This window comes from Rana temporaria, chromosome 1 (genome assembly GCF_905171775.1).
Source record: "Rana temporaria chromosome 1, aRanTem1.1, whole genome shotgun sequence".
NCBI classification, from domain to species: domain Eukaryota; kingdom Metazoa; phylum Chordata; class Amphibia; order Anura; family Ranidae; genus Rana; species Rana temporaria.
In genome coordinates, this window is record NC_053489.1 from 223037769 (window position 1) to 223055342 (window position 17574).

The window sequence follows — 17574 nt, forward strand, 5'->3', positions numbered from 1 at the left end:
CCATTGCTGTGATCGCCAGTGAGATCACAGCCGCTCCGTCCGTCCATCACCTGACTTCCTGGTTCCGTTCCCTGCAGCAGCAGTGGTGCATGGGAGCGGAACTGGGAGGGAAATTCAAATGTAAAGTAAAACACAAACACATTAAAGGAGGTGATACATTGTAATCTGAGAGGATTACACTGTATCACCTTAGGATCTGACACAGTGCCTTTACAGTGCCCCTTGCCTGTCATTTGTGCCCATAAAAAATCTTTGGAAAATGGCATAAAAAAGTGCCACTTTACTACAAAGGTGCTTTTGGATCAGTTGAGTGACAGCGGCAGCTCGCAGAACAGAGCGATAGTGAGTCGTGGGGAGATTTGTCATCTGACTCTGACACTGACCCGGAAAGTGATAATGGCGATGATCCTGCATCTGACAAAAGCGATGTGTGCACTTGGTGCCCTATAAACAGCGATACGGACCAGGTAGCGCCCCAGAGATTCCGATTCACTGGATCACCTGGGATGAAGGTAGATGTTGAGAGTGACAGTCCTCTGGAAACCCTCTCGCTACTCCCGTGACCCGCCAGAGCACTGCAGAGGGAGGGGACCACGAGATCCCCTGCTGACAGAAGAGAAGGGCAGAGGGAGATCAGCTGAGTGCCGCTCGGTGCTTCCTTGGCCCACCGGAGCTGTCCCCCCGCTCTGAGCACTGGAGGGAGGGGGGCCGAGATCCCCCCGCTGACAGAGAAGAGGAGATCAGCTTAGCACCAAGCGGTGTCGCACCAAAGGTATCCGATACAGCTATATCACAGAAGCACACACCCTCCACACCATATACTACTGCAGGAGAGTGGGCTGTAGCATTCCACAACCACCTTAAATTAGGTCTTATTTTCGGGGTAGGGCTTATATTGCAACCCTCCCCAAAAATCACACTAGGTCTTATTATAGGGGTAGGTCTTATTTTCGGGGAAACACAATATGAATTTGTCTTATCCACATAGAGTGCTAAATTATGTCTCGGAGCATACAGCCTGGCTGTAGCCTTTTGTGTCTCTCTTCCTTTCCTCCACACATCGAGGTCCACCCACTGGTGGACCTCGATGTGTCCACCCCCTGTATGATCCAAGCCAGGCATCTGAGATCTCCTTCACTTCCTGCCCTGCAGACAGCATCCTGTGCAGTAAAAAAACACATCCTGTGCAGTGGGGAAAACCGAATTGCTGGCAACCCTCAAGAAGGATCCTTTACCTGACAGATATGCCTAGGATACCTTCATTTCTTTAAGTGCATTTATGTTTGAGCTATTAAAAATAACTTAATAATATTGCACTTAGGTGCGCATCCCTCTCTCTTTTATGTATTGCTGCAATCGTGTGTGTTTTCTACCAATTTGCTAATATAGCCTTTAAAAAAAATCTTCCTAACATTTACTTTTTATATTATATCATGTTATGAGTCCACCTGTTTATTTGGATACATTATCACGTGTGAGTTATCCACCAGCTAGATGCCAGGCACCTCATTTAAAGTCCCAACTTCTACTTTTTAGTTAACTTCAATAGGGATGGAAGCACAGAGTCCTAGTTTGCTCTGTGCTTAATTTAAAGTCCCAAACAACCCCCCCCCTCCCCATTTTCCTCAGAAAATGTAGATCAGTAAAGATCCATTTTAATGAATGCAGCTTATTGGAGTTAGCTTTCTGGAAGTTTAGTGTTCTTGTGGAATGTACATATTTATCTTTCCTGTAACTTATTTTAAACACAGTGACCACTGTTGCTTACATTGGGCCAGATTCACAAAGGAGATACGACGGAGTATCTCAGATACTCCGTTGTATCTCTCAGAGTATCTATGCGACTGATTCATAGAATCAGTTACGCATAGATAGCCCTAAGATCCGACAGGTGTAATTGTTTTACACTGTCGGATCTTAGGATGCAGTACCGCGGCCGCCGCTGGGGTGAGTTCGCGTTGTAAACCAGCGTCGGGTATGCAAATTAGGAGTTACGGCGATCCACAGCGGTTTTTCGCGTTCGCTACGTCGCTGCTAGTCGAAATTTAAAAATTCACGTCGTTTGCGTAAGACGTCCGGGAATACGGAAGTACGCTACGCACGTCGCCGTTCGAAGCACGGCGGGAATTCTGAAACGGAGCATGCGCAGTAGGTCCAGCGCGGGAGCGCACCTAATTTAAATGGCACACGCCCCTTTAAATTACACGGGCTTACGCCGGAGGCCGCCAGCGTAGGTTTTCATTGCAAGTGCTTTGTGAATCAGGCACTTGCGATGAAAACTTGCGGCGATGTAACGTATCTACGATACGTTAAGCTGCCGCACTTCTACGTGAATCTGGCCCATTGTACTTAGTTGAAACATCAGAAATTATCGCATTCGAAATTATTAGATCGGCTAGATAATTTTTTTCTAGTTGAGGCTTCTATCATTTGACCCATGAAATTGTCTTACAATGTGTTTAAGATACTGCAAGCCTTGGCGAGTATGCAATACCAATCAATATCTGGAAAACACTGGACAACGTTTTGCTTCCTGAAAACATTATGTGATTCTGACAGACCTTCAAACTGAACATAAACATAATTTTCTAATGATTGTATCACACTGGAATCTTGAAAAATAAAATAGTTTTGCTGATGATTTTCATGTTTACTCTGGTGCATCTTACTGCAGCGGACAAGAATAGTCAGTCAGCATTAGCTGAAAGTAGTTGCCAAGACAATTCTCAACGACAACCTCAAATGCTTCCCTATCGATTACCCCTGGCCCCACTAACAGATGTTGAAACTGATTGTCACTAATGATGTATCTGGTCTGTGGACCAACAAAAATTACTTCTTTAACACCTTTTCGCACAGCCTATAGCAGATTCATGGCCAGGTGGGTGCTTTAATATCCTGACTGGATGCCATGTGACGTCCTTCAAATTGTGCTGCTCGTGCATCCTGATCGGTGGTGAGCACAGCACATCACCAATCAGAGTAAAGAGCCGATGACATAGGCTTTTTACCATGTGATCAATTGTGTCCAATCACAGCTGTACATATAAACAAATGCCAGTTATCATCATTTCCTTTCCTTAGCGCTGTCATCATCTGAGGAAAGGAAAACTGATAAGCTTTGCCGTTACAGGAGACATTTACGCTGATAATCATAGCATAAGTGTCCATCAATGCAGCATATTAATGTCCATCAGTGCAGCATATCACTATGCATCAGCGCCGCATATTATGTCCATCAGTGCAGCATATCAGTAGCCATCAATGCAGCATATCAGTGCCACCTATTAGTGCTCATCAGTGCCGCCTCATCAGTGCAGCTTATCAGTGCCCAGCAGTGCCACCTCATCAGTCTCCATCGGTGACGCCTCATCAGTGCCCATCAGTGATGCCTCAACAGTGCAGCCTGATTAGTGCCCATCAGTGCAGCCTCTTCAGTGCCAATCAGTGCAGCTTAATCAGTGCCCATTAGTGCAGCCTATCAGTGCTCATCAGCACAGCCTCATTAGCAGACATCAGTGGAAAATAAAAATTACTTATTTGCAAATTGAAGAAAACTTTTTATTTTTTTTCAAAATTTGCAGACTTTGTTACTTTTTTTTTTTTGTAAAATATAGAAAACCCAGTGGTGATTAAATACCTCCAAAAGAAAGCTCTATCTATCTAAAAAAAAAATTATACAAATGTCATATGGGCACAGTGTTGCATGACCGCGCTGAAAGTTGGCCTGGGCCAAAAATGGGCAGAAAGTGCCCTGTATTAAAGTGGTTAACCTTTACATTAGTAATTCTTGGAAGCATCTGTCTTATAAAACAAAAACTTCAACTTCTCTTTTTATCGATTTCACTACATTTTTCATCAGTCTGAGATTTATGTGAATATGGGGTTCAATATGGGGTTCACTGGCCAAGTTTTTCTGTTTTGAAAAGCAAATTCTCTCAAGCGCCCATTTCTTTTTAATACAATGTGACAGAGCCAATACTTTTAGATCTGCACAGGTATTCCAGTTGTACTTAGCGTTCTGGATGTGCTTCAACAACAGTTTCATGTATTTGTATGTTTCTTTCATGTGTGAAGCATAGCCAACAGGGATTGCAAATTTTAAAAACTGAAGATTTCTTTTAAACAGTACCCGATAGGTTACATTTACAGGTTATTTTTAAGATTAGCGGCCAAAAATGTACACGTTACACTAAAAAGTGTCCAGGAAGCAACATTTTGTTGCCCAGTGTATCTGTGTTTCAATAAGAATCATTGGGCTAGATTCAGAAAGGCCACCGTAAGTTTGTGCGCGTGTAGCCTATCTCAGATACGCTACCCCGCCGTAACTTAGTGAGGCTGGGGCTGGATTCACAAAGAATCTGCGCCCTAAGTTACGGCAGCGTAGCGTACATCTGCCGGCGTAAGCGCGCCAAATTTAAATTCAGAAGAGGTGGGCGTGTTTTATGTAAATAAAACATGACCCCACGTAAATGACGTTTCTCACGAACGGCGCATGCGCCGTTCGTGAAAGAATCCCAGTGCGCATGCTCAAAATTACGTAATTTATGCAAAACGCCCTATTCGCGAACGACTTACGCAAACGATGTAAACGACGCAAAATTTTACGCTGGCCCGAACGTCCATACTTAAAAAAGCCTTACGCAAACGACGTCCATCACCGTCCCATCATGCTCCGGTAGGTACCCACGTGGTGGGTGCACGTGGGTAGGCACCCACCACGTGGGTACCTGCCGGAGCATGATGGGACGGTGATGCCTATATAAATGGGATGCAAGGCGCGCTTCCATCATTACAGCGACAACAGGCGACGAGGCAACATCGGAAGAACAGAAGACCAGAAGACCCTGACGCCACAGAAGACCGCGCCGGCTGCCTGTTTGAAATCGAGCTAACACACAAACATAGCAGGCAGCCAGCGCTGAAGAAGAAGGCACCGGAGAGCTGCAGAAGAACCGGGGTTCGCCGAGTCAAGAGCGGAAGAGGGGAGAAGATGGAAGAAGCCCCCCGGAGTCCGGAGAAGCCCCCCCGGAGTCCGGAGAAGCCCCCCCGGAGAGCGGAAGACCCCCGGAGAGTGGAAGACCCCCGGAGAGTGGAAGAAGAAGCCCCCCCTGCTAATTGAGCTAATAACGAAGACAGGGGGGGCCTCCGGAGCAGAATAATAAAATATTTTAAAAAGCCTTGTGTTGTGTGTTTATTAACTTTTACTTTTTGCCTCCAGGTGAATGGATAGGGGTACGATGTACCCCATATCCATTCACTTAGGGTGGGGGGGCCGGTATCTGGGGGCCCCCTTATTAAAGGGGACTCCCAGATTCCGATAAGCCTCCGCCCGCAGACCCCGACAACCAATGGCAAGGGTTGTCGGGAAGAGGTCCTGTCCTCATCAACATGGGGACAGGGTGCTCTGGGGTGGGGGGGCCCGCAGTGCGCCCCCCTGCCCCAGAGCACCCAACCCCCCCATGTTGAGGGCATGCGGCCTGGCACGGCTCAGGAGGGGGGGGGGCGCTCGCTCGTCCCCACTCCCTTCCTGGCTGGCCGGGTAGCGTGCTTTGGATACGGGTCTGGTATGGATTGTAGGGGGACCCCCTACGTCAATTTTTCGGCGTGGGGGGGTCTCCTTACAACCCATGCCAGACCTAAGGGCCTGGTATGCTCCTGGGGGGGGAACCCATGCCGTTTTTTTCTTTGAAAATGGGCATGGAGTTCTCCCTCAGGAATGCATGCCGCTGTCATTTTTTTTATCCCCGACGCAACTTTAAGCCGTCGCGATCCTCAAAACTCGGCGTAACGTAACTTCGCGCATGCGCAGTACGGCCGGCGCGCATGCGCAGTACGGCCGGCGCGGGAGCGCGCCTCATTTAAATGGGACTCGCCCCATTTGAATAGGAACGCCTTGCGCCGGCGGAATTTTAGTTACACAGCCTGAAATTTCTAGATAAGTGCTTTGTGGATCAGGCACTTAGGTAGAAACTTTAAGGCAGTGTAACTTAAATTGGATTTTTTAAGTTACGTCAGGTTTTTGTGGATCTGGCCCTACATTCTTTGGTCAAGCGTGCAGGAGGTAAGGGAATGTATGAGAAACATTTTTTTTTTCAAAGCTCACTCAAATTTTAAATAAGATGTTTTAAATATGGGACAATTACTTGGACAACACTTTATAAAAGAATATAAAAGAATATCATATATCCAACATTTTAATCCACCAGCAGGAAGGATTAAATGTCAACAAGGTTAATACAATTTATTTAAATGCAATCGGTATGATTTAATAAATGTATTACCATGTTTAGTGTCTAACATGCTGATGAGACAAAGTTGGGTTGCTTGGTATAGTACTTTAATGTTCATTCTATAAAAGAAAATTCTGCATGTATAAGCCATGTTATATATCTTCCTTTCTGAAGCCTCGTACACACGACCGAGTTTCTCGGCAAAAACCAGCAAGAAACTTGCTGGGAGATATTGTTTTGCCGAGGAAACCGGTCATGTGTACATTTTCGTCGAGGAAACTGTCGAGAAACTCAACGAGCCAAAAAGAGAGCAAGTTCTCTATTTCCTCGACGGGAGTCTCAAATTGGCTCGTCGAGTTCCTCGTCGGGCTGGTTTCCGATGAGAAACTCGAGCGTGTGTATGCTAAGAAACCCGCGCTTGCTCAGATTAGTATGAGACGGGAGTAAAAGTAGCATTTGTAATGGAGATAACACATTTTTAAAGCTGTAACAGACTGAAATATGCAAATCGTCTCTTACCAAACTTTTATTTAACACGCAAACACACATGAAATTAGCAAAAGCAGCCCCAAGAGTTTAGCCAGTGGAATCGAACTTCCCCTGCCGTTGTATGTGTTGTATGTCACCGCGTTTGAGAACAAGGAGATTTTGTCTTGACAGTGTGTACGCAAAGCCTAACAAGGAACTCGACGAGGAAAACGATGTGTTTCGCCCGACGAGTTACTTGGTTGTGTGTACGAGGCTTTATTCAGTATTTCTAATTAGATTATTTATATAATTGATTATCTGTGTTTTAATTCACTAAGATTTATTATTTCACATGATAATGTTATTCAATGATAATGGCATATATGCAGTCTTGTGAAAAAGTAACTACACAACAAGTAATTTTATTTGATATTTTCAACATATATGAAAAGGAAAACATAAGGGCCCGGATTCAGATAGAATGCTCTATCTGCGGGCGTAACGTATCTTAGATACGTTACGCCGCTGTAACTTTGGGCGCAAGTTCCGTATGCAGAAAGAACTTGCGCCATTAGTTACGGCGGCGTAACGTATGTGTGGCGGTGTAAGCCCGCCTAATTCAAATGGGGATGTTGTGGGCGTGTTTTATTTAAATTGAAGATGACCCCGCGTTTTTGACGTTTTTTTTTAACGGCGCATGCGCCGTCCGTGAAATATCCCAGTGTGCATTGCTCCAAAGTACGCCGCAAGGACGTATTGGATTAGACGTGAACGTAAATGATGTCCAGCCCTATTTGCGAACGACTTACGAAAACGATGTAAAATTTTCAAAACTCGGCGCGGGAACGACGTCCATACTTAACATTAGCTACGCCTCATATAGCAGGGGTAACTATAAGCCGAAAAAAACCTAACGTAAACAACGTAAAAAAATTCGCCGGCGGGACGTACGTTTCCGAATCGGCGTAAATACCTAATTAGCATATTCCTCGCGTAACTATACAGAAGCGCCACCTAGCGGCCAGTGTAAATATGCAGCCTAAGATACGACGGTGTAAGACACTTACGCCGGTCGGATCTTAGGAAAATCTATGCGTAACTGATTCTCTGAATCAGGCGCATAGATACGACGGCCCGCACTCAGAGATACGACGGCGTATCAGGAGATTCGCCGTCGTATCTCCTATCTGAATCCAGGCCAAGATCTTCATTCAAAAAATAAATATATACGTGTCTTGTCACATGGAAAAAAATAATACACCTCTATATTTACCACCAATTCAAATTCACAGTTTATACCCTTCTTAGAAAGTATGCTTAGCTTTTCTTAGTTAAGCCCCAGATATCGTATTATTGGTGTTCTATGTGTTATTGTTGTTTGAAGGTGTAATCATGCCAAGATCAAAAGAGCTCTTTAAATCTGACTTTCAAACTTTTTGTGACTTAAAATTTTATTTTGACCCAGCTGGTCTAGACAAACTGTTTAATTCACTAAATGCTGCACTGGCTCTAAGCACTGTATGTGCTGCATGTAGCTTCAGCTACATAGAGTACACAGCACAGGGTTCCAGCTGTGAGACAGAGACTTTCGTTCTCACACCAGGAAAAAAGCAGAGTGGCACTGAGCCATTTATAGGCAGCTTGGTATTCTGTTAATGAATACAAAGCTTCCTATGATTGGCTTAGTCAGAGAGCATGACTTCATCTGCCCACCTCAGACTCCTATCTCAGACAATCAGAGGAAGCTTTGTATTTATTCACAAAATACAAAGCTGCCTATGAATGGCTGAGCACCACTCAGACTGCCTCTGCTTTGTTTTTCGGGTGTGAACTACCTACAGTACATACAGTGCTTGAAGCCAGTGCAGCACTTAGTGAAGGAAGTAGTTTGTTTGGACCAGCTTGGTCCAAACAAAATATTTAAAGTCACAGAAAACCTGGAGATCAGTTTTAAGGCCCCAAAAAAGAATAATGGGAATTCAGGCAAGGGATTTACAAAGGTGACCAAATTATTTGAACTGAGTCATTTCACTGTGTTGGAAATAATCTAAAGGTGGCATAGATTTCAAGCTACTGATTGACTGATCAACCCATCAATTGTAGCCCAAGGGCTGACTCTTTGTTGCTAAAATAAATCTTCAAGAATCCCAAAATGTCATTAAAAGTGCATGCATCTGCAATCTGAAAGCGATTGTGTTAATTTAACCACTTCAATAAAGAGCAGGTGATTCGCGACCTTCAGTGCCACAACATCACTTCATAGACAACCTGTGAGACACACGCCCTAGGGGGATTTTTCATATCCATCCTATTGTTGCCATTTATCAGCATTACCCAAAAAACTTCTTTAGGAAACCAAATTTAATTATATATTTTTTTACCACAGATCCAGTTCACGTGCTTCACGCCTGAAGATTGGCTACAGCCATGAAACGTGTCGAGCTACAGATGCCGTGTACTTCGTTATACCCATTCCAACTATTTTATGTTCATTACCTCAGATAATAGGTTCCATGGGTGTCCATGTCAATCCCTCATGGGATGATTTAACTAGTATCTATGAGGCCCCACAATGGGACATTATTGTGTGTGTGTATGTGTGTGTGATCCATTGGACCATGTATTACCTTATTGTATAATCTTGTGTATCATCAATGTTGGTGACAAAGAGAGGCCCCAGATTACATTGTCTATATTGTATTTTTATATGTTCAATCATGCATATTGTTCGATTTTGTATCATGTATGAATCAAATTGGGCTCTTGTATAATTACCATAATATACCCTGGCTATGAACTATTAAATATGAACTTTACTCAATGAATTACAATTATTTATTTTGTACCCACATGTTTCAATTAAAGTCCAGATCTTCCTCTCCCCTTTCCCTTTCTCCCCCCTCCCTTATTTCCCCATTTCATCCATTAGAGCAAGACTACAGATTACTAGTGATTATATAAGAAAAGTCAGACCTTCTGGAACAATCTGATGTGGAGTGATGAATCAAAGACAGAGTTGTTTGGTCACAGCTACGATATTCATGTTTGGCGCAAACTGAAAACATTATTTCAGTAGAAGAACTTCATACAAATTGTGAAGTATGGTAGAGAATATTTTAAGGCTTGGGGTTGCTTTTCTGTTTCAGGACGTTGGCAAACTTGCAGTCATTGAATTCTGCATTGAATTAAAGTTTGCTTGATGAGAATATGAGGCTATCTGTTTAAAAGTTGAAGCTGAACTTAAAATGAATATTTAAATGTGATAATGATCCAAAGAATACCAGCATATCCACTAAGGAATGCTTCAAAAATAGAAATTGAAGGCTATGGATTGGTATAATCAAAATCCTAATTGAAATACGTTTAGGCCGGGTTCACACCACCCCCACATGCGGCTCACAGCAGGGGTAAGGTGAGTGGTTCACCGGTTCAGGTGAATTTTGGGCTGAAATCAAACCTGAAACACACCAAAAAAGGCACACGTATTTCCGGCACACTGCACCGGACCCGCTGCGGAGATATTTGAACCGGCTCCATAGAGAGCCAGTCACATTCTCCTGCTGTGCGAATTGAATGCGGGGAAACACACATTCAATTCGCATAGATGTGAACACGGCCTCAAAGTTGAACTCCAGTTAAAATTCCTATTTTGCAGTGGGACTGCCTTCACACTGCACAGCTTAATTGTTAATTTAGTCCTAGAAAAACTGGAAAGCCACTTCTACTTACCTTTTCCTCTGCTGCCACCCTCTGCATTGCTATTCAAGTGACCACAGCCTTCTCCAGTGGTTACAGGTCCTCTAATGTTATCAAGTAGAATGCAAGCCCCCTAGCAATGCATTCAACATGAAGATGCTGAGACACCATTGGTTGGCAAGGAATTGGAGTTCAAGTAAAATGTTTTTTTTTTTTGGATCCCTAGATTTTAAGGAGTAATTAACTCTTGAATTGCAAAGGCAGCTAAACTGCAAGGTAGTATATTTGTTTTAAGTAAATTAAGTAAATTAAGTCATTTTCCACAAATAGAGCTATCTGCGGTTTTTATTTTTTGGGCTATAAACAAACAAAGAACGACAATTTAACATTTTGCTATAATAAATATCCCAAATTTCTTCATCAGTTTAGGTCGATGCATATTCTTCTACATATCTTTGGTAGAAAAAAATCTCAATAAGTGTATATTTATTGGTTTTCGCAAAAGTTATAGAGTCTACAAAATAGGGAGTAGATTTATGGCATTTTTATAAAAAAATAAATCTTACTAGTAATGGTGGCTATCAGCCACGGAACTGTGACATTGCGGCAGACATATAGGACACTTTGACACATTTTTTGGTGACAGTTCTACAGCGATCAGTGCTATAAAATGCACTGGTTACTGTGCAAATGTCACTGGTAGTGAAGGGGTTAATACTAGGGGGCAACCAAGCGGTTAAGTGTGTTTCTTACTGTGGGGGGATTAGACTGTCTATAGGAGAAGCCAGATCATTGTTCCTAGCTTGCAGTTGGGCTTTGCTGACAGAACTGGGATTTGTGTGTTTACAAACACACAAATGCCCATTCTGTCTCTCGCTGTTGGGGGGTTGCAACCACTTTGGGTTGTTGCGTTAAATCAAATATTTAACTTCCTACCTATATATATATTTTTTTTCATATTCATATCAGTTTAGCTCTAAGGGGTAAACTTTTAATAATTAAAAGCATTTGTTTTAACTGTTATCACACTTCTTAAATTAAAATGACTCATCAGTAACTGGAAATGAACACCTGCACAACTACACGAGTACAATTGCAAAACTGACTATTCATTACAATACAAGTCCAAAGGAGAAAGAAGGTTTGCTTTTCAAGGTCCGAGACTATGGAACGCTTTACCAACCAGCGTTCGGTTGGAGGAAAACCACCTGACTTTCAGAAGACAGATTAAAACTCTGCTCTTTTGATGTCATGAGACACGAAACATCAAGCGCCCAGAGGCGATTCAGTTCGCATGTGCCTCGCTATATAAGTTTTACATTCATTCATTACAGAATGATTAGTATTTTGAAAAAGAGTAAAGCCCTGTACACACGATCGGTTTGTCCGATGAAAACAGACCAATGGACTGTTCTCATCGGACAAACCGATTGTGTGTGGGCCCCATCGGTTTGTTTTCCATCGGTGAAGAAAAATAGAACATGTTTTAAATTTTTCCTATGGATAAAAAAACAATAGAAAAAAACGATCGTCTGTGTGGAAGTCTATCGGTCAAAAATCAATGCATACTCAGAATCAAGTCGACGCATTCTCGGAAGCATTGAACTTAATTTTTCTCAGCATGCATGTTGTAGTGTTTTACGTTGCCGCGTTTTGGCACGGTCGGATTTTTGACTGATGGTGTGTAGGCAAGACTGATGAAAGTCAGCTTTATCGGATATCCGACGAAAAAATCCATCAGATTAGATTCCATCATATATCCGATCGTGTGTACGAGGCTTTACACTTATTTAGTACTTGAGAAAATAATAAGCACAACACTTTTTTTCGCTTGCAGGGAGATCATACAGTAGGGGTGTAGGCATCTGTGCTGCAGCCTGGGCACCTGCATCTCCCTTGTCCCCATCCTGCACTTAGTGGGAGCTGCTCAGGGGAACAGATCATTGGGAGACGAGCTGTCACTTGAAAAACACAGAAGCCGAACATGTGTTTACAAGTGATAGTGGTGAGCAGGGAGCAGAAGACCTGAGCCAAAGGTGGTGGAAATTAGTTCCACCAAGTTCCAGCTGAAAAAAAAGCCCTAAATAAGCATACCTAAAGCACACTAAATCAGGTCTAAAATAAAACAAAATAATGCTAATAAAGCAGTACAAAGAGAAGCATACTAATAGCAAACTGTCAGTAACCAATCTTTAAATATCTGGTTTGAGTAAAGTGGATTTTAATTGGTTGCTTTAGATGCACATGGCACTTTATAACTTGTTCTGTTATGCTGAATAAGTTTACATTTATAAAAAAAAAAAAAAACAATAAGCTCAAAAGGCAAAACATCTCCACACAGAAAATGTTAAGCACTGGGGTCATTTATTACATGAGAAGAGGGCGTTCACTTGACAAAATTATATTTTGCTTAACTTAGTGAATAAGGTGAGGTTGACTTCAGTCAATCAATCTCATGGGAGCAAAAAAAAATTTTTTTTTTTTGCACACGAGTAGGCAATTCATTTTAAGCATCAACTTTACCTCATTCACTAAGCTAAATGCAAATTTTCTTTAATAAATAAACCTAATTGATTTAAATTCTAACCCTTGACACCAAAAAAATAAAATGAAATACCGGTACTTGTTTGCAGCAGATACTGATGTTTAACATAGTGCTGAGGTTATTTTCTAACACATAACCAATTGGTGAGTCAAAAAAACACTGGCTAAATTCTAGGGAACACTGGAGATGCATTTTATACATGTTGACCTGGGTTTATTTAAAAATCTGTTAAGCACAAAAAGTTGAGCAACCCATATAAGCATGTCACCTTCTGTCATTGTCTAGTCAAATGATCCTAAAAAAAATATATATAAATAAAAAGTGTTGTGACAACTAGTTTATCTTGCAGTATTTATTTAATTAGGACTATATATAAGCATTTGCACTGTAACGACTACCCACTGGTGTGAGGGTCTCAGCCGTTGGAGACGTCCTTTTCCCTGGCAAGCTGCGATATGCAAGTACCGCCGGTATATCCCATCGAACGCCCTTCCAAGAAACGAGACGGGCTACGTTTGAAGGGTCAAGCAGACTGACTTTATTTTCCACATTTTTCCTCCTTATATCTGGTTACAACTGTACAGAAACAAATGACACTCCCCCCTCATCACACACTAAGGCTAATTACTAAACATTCTTTAATTAATAACAACAAAACCTTCACCCACTCCGTCTCCTAGGCAGACGTTTCGTCTCCGCATACAGAGACAGTGTTATCACACATAAACAGTTTTTAGCATGCATAATTATAGTTCTGAGAGCAGACCTGGGATTAACACCTGTCCATTACAACACCTTTATACAAGGACAATGGACTGTCTCCCAGGCCCTGACGCAATTAGCATGTCACTAGACTGAGTCATAGAATATTGACTGGTTGGGGTCACAATTAACCAACATCTTGTAGTCTCTCAAGATCCTGCAATTATTATCAATGTCCAGGCAGAATAGTCCATAATCCGTTACACTGCCCCCCTTTTGTGGAACACTCCGGCAGACCCGGATTGATCCTTTTCGGATCAACTTGGGGATGTCCGGTCTGCTGTTAGGGTAAAAGTTCCGTTTGCCTGGACAGTCCGTCGGCCCTCCCATTGGCTTACCAGGTCGGTAGCTGATGGTGACGGTGAATAATAGAATTCAATTCTGGAACAGTCACTTGCTTTGCTCTCTCAATGGCTCCCAAAACCTGTTGCTGATGCTCTTGGGACAGATACGGCACCACCTGGATGCAAATCCCATTTAATCTTTTGACAATTTCCGCCTGTTTGTGCATTTCAATGTTCAAGCCACGGGACATCTCATAATACGTGACATAGTGTCGTTGCATCTCTGATTTCTCACTGGCCAACTTGTCACATTCCCATTTTAGACTGTGATATTGTGCCGGATCTACAGTACATGTCGGGGAAGGTAGTCTTACCCGGTTCTCAGCAGCAAGTGGGTTGACTCCAGCAACGCGGGTGGTCACGGCACAAGCAGCAGCAGGTGTAGGTTAATAAGCCGAAGTCAGAGGGCCAATGTCGTTGCCCAGCACCACCTCGGCAGGTAGGTTGTCCATGATACCAACTGTGGTCTTTCCTGACCCGGCTCCCCAGTCTAAGTGCACCCGGGTGGTGGGTACGCGAAATACAGCACCCCCTGCGACCCGGACAGCAACTGTGCGAGTGGACACGTTCTCTGGCTTTACCAGATGTTTTTGAATCAGAGTGATAGTAGTCCCGGAATCTCTTAGGCCTTGTGCTACTTGTCCATTCACTCGTACCTCCTGACGGTGATGCTGACGATTATCCGGAGAGGCCGCTTGTATTGGGTCTGTCTCATACAAAATTCCCAGACATTCCTCAGGGCCCCCCTCGGTCTCCAGGCAGTGGTCCGCAGAGGGACATGATGGAGTGACCTCTGTGTTGGGTGTTGTGCGTCTCCAATTGTTATTTGTAGCTCTCAAAGGGCAATAACGAGCAATATGTCCAGTGTCGCTGCAGTGATGGCACGTCACCCTAGGCGAATCCCGGGGGTAGTTGCTAGGCCCCTGAGGACGTGGTGGGACTGGAGCCCGAAACTCTGGGCATGGGGTGACGGTTGGAGTACGCGGTTCTACCTTCTGAGCCAGCCGTGTAGTACCCTGGCTTACTTTCCTTGTCTCCGCGTACTCATCTGCTAGCCGAGCCGCCTCGTTTAAGTTAGCGGGCCGGCGATCTCGTACCCAGTCTTGTATGTCTGCGGCCAGGTCTTGAAAGAAATGTTCCATTAGGAACAGCTGCAATACTTCCTCCCCGGTGTTGGCCTTGCACCCTTTGACCCAAAGGGATGCCACCCTTTGTAACTGGTTGGCCCATTCCATGTGGGAGTCCACAGCCATCTTCTTGGACTCCCGGAAGCACCGGAGGTAGGCTTCTGGCGTTACGGCATATCGGGTTAGCAGCGCCTTTTTAACTTGCTGGTATTGTAAAATATCCTCTGGAGCAAGAGCCCGAAAGGCTTCATTGGCTTTGCCCGACAATTTCCCCGACAAAATAGTGACCCATTGGTCTGGTGGTACCTGGTGTAGTGAGCACTGCCTCTCAAAGTCCGCCAAATATCCATCGATTTCCTCCTCACTTTCTACAAAAGCTTTAAATGCAGTGAACGGTATTTTCTTTCCTGTAGCAGCAGGTGGGGGGTAGGAACTGCAGGTGTAATGGGCTGTCTCGCTCTTACCAGTTCCAGTTCTTGTCCCCTCTTCGTTTGTATCTCTTCCCTTGCTTCCCGGAACAGCTGGTTGATAAGTTCCACGGACGTTTCTGGATACAAGGATAATCTCCGCTGTACAATCCCAGTAATTACATCTTCTTTGCTGACCGGTGCAAGGGGCTCCGTTCCTTCCATGGATCCATCCATTTCGTCCAGCTCCAGCAGTTCAGCTATCAGCTCCCTCCGTGGTCTGCTGCTGGCGCTCCTACCACGACTCTCCAATAGATCTTTTAGTGTGGATCTTTTCAGCCTGGCGTACTGCGACTCCATTCAGCACTTGCTCTTTGGATAAAAGGACCATCCCACCGCTGCCAACCAATGTAACGACTACCCACTGGTGTGAGGGTCTCAGCCGTTGGAGACGTCCTTTTCCCTGGCAAGCTGCGATATGCAAGTACCGCCGGTATATCCCATCGAACGCCCTTCCAAGAAACGAGACGGGCTACGTTTGAAGGGTCAAGCAGACTGACTTTATTTTCCACATTTTTCCTCCTTATATCTGGTTACAACTGTACAGAAACAAATGACACTCCCCCCTCATCACACACTAAGGCTAATTACTAAACATTCTTTAATTAATAACAACAAAACCTTCACCCACTCCGTCTCCTAGGCAGACGTTTCGTCTCCGCATACAGAGACAGTGTTATCACACATAAACAGTTTTTAGCATGCATAATTATAGTTCTGAGAGCAGACCTGGGATTAACACCTGTCCATTACAACACCTTTATACAAGGACAATGGACTGTCTCCCAGGCCCTGACGCAATTAGCATGTCACTAGACTGAGTCATAGAATATTGACTGGTTGGGGTCACAATTAACCAACATCTTGTAGTCTCTCAAGATCCTGCAATTATTATCAATGTCCAGGAAGAATAGTCCATAATCCGTTACATGCACTTTAGTACTTTATTGACTTTCTCTTGATTTTCATTCCTTTGCGTAAACATTTTTTCCCTTTAAGCATTCACATCTTTATGAAAAAGTACCATATTCCTAACTCAAGCATTATTTTTCTTTTATATAAAAATAACACACTTAATCTTGCAAGTTTTCAGAAATGTGTCTAGCATAAAAATCAAATGTTTCTAGTAGAAGGGTGTCATATTCTATACTTGGCTGTTCTCCAAAAGCATTATCCTCTCATAAAATTATCAGGATTTTTTTTGGCAATGATCGTGAGCAGCAGTTATTCCAAATTAATGTTATTAAGCTGCATAGAGAACTGCCTGGAAAATCTATGTTTTGACTACAGAGTACTGGTTTCTAGCGAGACAGTGTGCAACATAGTTGGTGCATATATCCAAAAAAAAAAAATTCTGAGTTAGTTTACATATCCCTATGTGTAGTATTCCTTGGCTCATATGAGGCATTGAAGCATTTTCTGGAATCACAGTAAATAGCCCCAAATATGTTTGCTTTTTCTTTCTTTCTTTTTTTTTCATTTGGCTTTGTACCACAGTGCCACATCATCACACTTCTGTGTGTGAGAAAATGTTTCATGATGGAATGCAATAAATATAAAGGTGCACTCCTATCAAGAGTGAAAATTCAAATTCATACAGTAGTTGCAGTCTACACAACTTCACTAATACTTTTGTTTTTATCCATGCACAAAATAGCTAATTGTTGCGTTATTGCAACCCACAACTGTAAGGCCCCGTACACACGACCAGTTTCCTCGGCAGAATTCAGCTTCCGACCGAGTTTCTGGCTGAATTCTGCCGAGAAACCCGGCCGTGTGTACAATTTCGCCGAGGAAGCCGACGAGGAGCTCGACAAGGAAATAGAGAACATGTTCTCTATTTCCTTGTTGTTCTATGGGAGCTCTCAGGGCTGAACTGGCCAAGGAACTCGATGTGTTTGGCACGTCGAGTTCCTCGGCCGTGTGTACGGG